This window comes from Corvus moneduloides, chromosome 16 (assembly GCF_009650955.1).
Source record: "Corvus moneduloides isolate bCorMon1 chromosome 16, bCorMon1.pri, whole genome shotgun sequence".
Lineage (NCBI taxonomy): Eukaryota > Metazoa > Chordata > Aves > Passeriformes > Corvidae > Corvus > Corvus moneduloides.
The window spans coordinates 9,648,481-9,653,793 of record NC_045491.1 but is presented as its reverse complement, the minus strand read 5'-3'; positions in this window follow the sequence as shown (position 1 = coordinate 9,653,793).

Sequence of the window (5,313 nt, the reverse complement as noted above, 5' to 3'; positions counted from 1 at the left end):
GGCTGGAGGCGGTGCAGCTCTGCCCAGGCTCTCTGGGCGCACAGCACCAGCTCCTGCTTCCCAGCGTTTCCATCTGGAGAGTGGCAGTGCTTGGTGAGCTGGGAGGGGACACAGCTCTCTGAGGAGTGCGAGGATGGGGACACAGGCATTGGGGTCAGCAGCACCCACTCATCCACCCTGCATCACAGGGGTTTTTCCTGTGCATTTTTTGAGGAAGGGTTATTGATTCTCAGTTTTGGGGAGTGGTGCTGGCAGAGGCACATGCTGGTTCACAGGTCACACCTTGGTGTCACAGACTGGACACCGAGATGAGCCCTGGGCATGGCTGCACTGGGACGCTGGTCATAGAATCAGAGAAGCCCAGAATGGTTTGGGCTGGAAGGAATGCTAAAGCCCATCCAGTGCCACCTCCTGCCATGGGCACGGACACCTCCTCTATCCCAGGCTGCTCCAAGCCCTGTCCAGCCTGGCCTTGGACACTTCCAGGGATCCAGGGGCAGCCACAGCTTCTGTGGGCAACCTGTGCCAGGACCTCCCCACCCCCACAGGGAGAATTTCTTCCTGATATCCGATATAAATCTCTCCTCTTCTAATGTAAAACCATTCCCCCTTTCCTGTCACTATCTGCCTGTGTAAAAAGTTGCTCTTCGTGGTTTTCCTAAGCCCCTGCTCCTGAGCAATCCTGTGGGCACCATGAAGGTAGCTCAGAGCACGGCACAGGGAAAAGCCAAGTTTCTGTGGGACATCTGCCTCAGCCCTGGCGTGACGCCCCTCATCCTGCCACCCCCACCGCCCCCGCCCGTCCCCCCCCACCTGTCACCAGCGCGTGGGGCAGCGCCTGACGCCAGCACCCTGCCCGGCCCCCGGCCTGCGCAGAGGCAGCAAAGATATCTCCCACCCACAGCTGAGGGGCTGCAAATTGCGTTGCGAGTGGGGGATTTTGCAGCCTTAATTGTGTTATTTTAACACAGCGTGTGTAGGTGTGAGCAGAGTGCACATGTACCGTTTCCTAGGCTTTGAACAAAGCAGGCTCAAACAGAAGCAAAGTCCGTGTCAGATTGTGTTGGCCCCTGTGGGGTTGGAGGTGTGGACCCTCCAGCCAAGCCCTGCACCCCTCTCACCGCTCCATGAATGGAATGTCAGCTCCAGGAGCGAGCTCGGAGCTCTGGCCTCCCCAGGGGTTCACTGAGATTTGCGACCAATGAGAATTTGGTGACCTTGGTATCCTGCTCTGCAACTCAGACTGCAGGGTCACAGCCTGACACCCTGACCAGTGCAGCCTGGGCTCCTCCAGCTCCATCTCCATCACCTCTTCCTGTTCCCTGCCTTGTCCATCGTCATCTTACTGCTCCTGGACCTGGACCCTACTGCACTGGGCAAAGTAGAAACAACAAAATCCAGCCCACGCTGCAAAGATTGTACAACTCTTGCAAGAAAAAAGCTGGGCTTGCAGGCAAAAATGTCCTAACCTGAGATCTCTTAGGCTTTGTCCTTCCAAATCCAGTGATGAAAGCTCTGCTGCATTTAAATTGGCAAAGTGACAGGAAGTAAGTAGTCAAAAATAATCCCTAGCTGGATTAGGTTTTTCCTTGAAGGAAGAGAGGCTGATACAAGGTGAGTTTGGGTCATTAGCGATGCAGGGAGACGCTCCAGCCCTACCTAGTCTTCACTTCGTTTTCCTGCTCCTGGGGGCTGCAAGGGGATAAGGACTCCAGAGCCTTTGGCACATGTGTTCATCCTTCCCCACTCCTACGAGGGAATTATTTATATCTGCACACACTTTGGAAGTGCTGGCTGCAATCCACTGGCTCCAGCAGGACTCCAGTGGTGAGGCTGGTGTGTCCCTGTGTGATGTGCTGCCAGGGGGTGAAAGTGATGCCATGCGTGCCACCAGCCGCAGTGCCCATGGCACGAGCTGGCTGTCTTGGTGCAAGCTGGTGCAATTCCCTACCAGCTCTGCTCTCCCTGCTGGATTTCCGACAGTTGAGTAGCAATAAAAATAGCAGGGGAGGAACAGAAATCCATTCTGATTAAGCCTCCTTATTCTGAGAGATGCCGAGGGAGCAGAGGTGGCCGTGTGTGGGCCAGCACCACGTAGCTTCCGGGGCCCAGGCGACCACTCTCGCAGCAGCTGCGTGCCCAGTTCCGGGTTATTTTGCCCACACTCATGATGTTCCTCCAGGGTTTTTTCCCCTCTGTACTGACACTTTCTCTCTGACTCGCTGGCAGGATGGTGCAGCCAGGTGGGGGTCAGTCTCTTCTCACAGGGAACACGGGACAGGACAAGGGGAAACAGCCTCGGTGTGCACCAGCCAGGGGAGGTTTAAATTGGGTATTAGGGAAAATTTCTTCACTGAAAGGGTTGCCAAGTGGTAGAGTCCCCACCCCTGGAGGGATTTAAAGGCCATGTAGATGTGGCACGTAGGGACATGGGTTAGTGGTAGCCTTGGCAGTGCTGGAGGAACACGCTGGTCTTAGAAAGCTTTTCCAACCTGAATGTTTCCATGGTTCTTTGATTCCCTGGGCAGACAAAACGAGTGGAGGAGATGGAAAGGGATGGCACAGGACAGCAAGCATTATGGCAGTGCCCCAGGGCTCCCACAGCTGTTCCATGGTCAGCAGCTCCCCACCTTCCCGATCCTGGGCTGTGTGAGGGAAGCCAAGAGAATCCCTTCCCCAAGGTCATACAAAGACCAGCCTGTACATGGAGAATGTCTGCATGGGATGGGTGGGAAGGATGGACGATTAACAAAGGGATCTGCGGGCAGTGGTAGCCCAGAAGCAATAAAAGAACAAATAGCAGAAGATTAAACCCACTCTGTAGTCAGGTCCAGCCGGACCACGCCGAGCCACAAGGAAAGGTTCACTGCTGCTCCAGCCTGCCACAATTTAATTGATTTGATTTAAATCCTTTGAAGAAGAAGTGGATAAGGAATAATGAGGCAAACAGGATTGTAATGCAAATGAAAGAGATGAAAGATGGCTTCAGGGAAATGCTCTTGAAGGTCAGCGCCCAATGCAGAGCTGCTCCTGGTCACTCACTCCAACATTAATGAGGCTGTGTTCCCCTGGATGCTTTGATGGATGGAGGGATGGATCAGGAGGTAAGCACTGGGATGTCTGGCCTTTAATCCCCTCGCTCCGGGCAGATCATCCTTCACAGACGAGGGGAGGGTTTTACCTGGCTGTCACAGGGACTCGGGTTCCTGCTGCCCGTGTCACGCTGGGTAAGCAGACTTCCTAATCGGGTTTTTCAAGATACTCCAATGCAGGCTCTAACTTCAGAATTAATTAACTTCACTATCAAAAGCTGAGTCATTTGTCACAATGGTTTTGTCATTAGCTCCCATAATTAAGGAAAGTGTCACAAAACCAAATGTTTCACTTACACAAGCCAGGAGAGGAGAAGCTCAGGAGTGTTTCCGACATGCTGGGAATGGGCACATCAGTGAATCTGGGGAGGGGCTCAACCAGGCACCCCAAAACCCTGTCCTGGGCTGGGGGGATCTTCCTGGCATGGCTGGGGGCTGAGGGAAGCAGCAGAGGCTGGGGCTCAGGGAGTAGGGGCACCCCCCAGGGCTGCCCAGCCTGGAGAAGATGCCGGGGTGTGCCAGCAGTGCTGGGGCTGGTGGAGCCAGGCAGTTTTCCCATCCCCAGGCGAATTGAGGTGTTCCTGGTGACCATCAGCCATACTGGGTGGGAGAGATGAGGACATTTTGCTGAAAGCTTAGCTAACATCCCCAAAGACAGGAGGAGAAGCCCTTCCCAACACACTCACCCGGTTTCACAAGGGCACTTCCTAAAAAAGCAGAGTTCCTCGACAGAGAAAGGCAGAGACGTGCCTGCGATGTGCTCAGTCTCCTGAGACTGAGCAGGGACTGATGGTGCCCTCGGCCAGGAAACCCCCACAGCCCCTGGAACCCCTGCAGGCGCGGGGGGATCCCAGAGGGTCCCGACCCCCCGCCTGCTGCCCCTGCCCTCGCTGCCGGGCACTCACAGTCAGCCCGTGCCCACAGCCCTGCACTAGTTCTGGAGACTGGAGCCAGTGCTCATGGGGTGGCGGGGAGAGCCCCTGCAGCAGCTTTGAGTAACCCATTACTGAGCAGTTAACTGAAGACACAAAGAACGCGCACCCTCCCTCCCCTCCCCACCGTCCGTGTGTACCCTCCACTGCAGCTGCAGTCTCCTCTCTGGGACCTGCCTTTGAGCAGCTCCATTCACTCACAATCTCCAGCTGCACAGTTATGCAGCTTTCCGACCAAAATCCCAAAACTTCCCAGCATTTCCTGCTGTGCCAGGGCTCGGCGGGGCCCCTCCAGGTGACCCCAGCCCCCAGGACCCCCAACGTGGCCAGCCCCCAGCTCGTCCCTGGAGTCTTGTGGGCAAAGGAAGCCAAGCTCTCAGGGTTTCTTTAAAATTAAATATTTTATTTTTTCATACATGCAGCAAATTGAATCAAGAGTATACGCCCATCTAAAAGGAGGTCTTCAGGAGAACTGTTTGACAACACACAGCAGGTAGTCTAGGATGTAGAAAAGTCATCAAATACTTGCAGGTGAAATCAAATTCACAAACACAAACTGTTCAACAATAAACATTTTCTTTTTTTTTTTTTCTTTTTTTTTTACTTTTTTTTTCCCTCCTTGTTTTAATTGCCACTTTGAATGTGATCAGAAATAAACAGCTCAGGTGACACTTCCATGCATGGAGCCAGAGGCATGTGGTCACACAGCCTCACCTGCTCCTGCCACAGCAGAGAAGCCACAGCACTTGGCAGTGTGAGCAGGCTGCACCCTCCAGGTGCAATCCCAGCCTTTGGGAACAGCGGGATCCTTGTGTCCTGTGCTAGAATCCCCTTGGTTCCTCCCTGGGGTTAGAGGTCTGGGATTCACAGCCATCAGAGCACATCAAGTGCCCTGTGCTCACTCATCTTCCATCTGTCTACATGGGTTGGCCACTGCACAAACTCACATTTGTTTATTAAATGGATTAAATTGATCGATAGCTCCTTTGGTGATGGGTCTCATCACGAGAAGGCTGCTCAGAGCCCCAGCCAGGGGACACAGGCACAGCAGCAGCAGCAGGTCCCAGCCATGGAGTCGCACTGGGAGCAGGGCAGGTTCTGGAGCTGCCACAGACCAGCAGCCAAGGGGGTCAACACAGCCCCAGGGGGAACTGTCTGATCCATCCCCTCCCAGAGGAAACCAGCTGAGAGCCTGAACCCACTTACCTGTAGCACTGGGATGTAATCCAGCCTGGGACAAAGTCAGGACGTGCCATCCTGTGTGGTGGGTGCCATCCTGTGCATGTCCT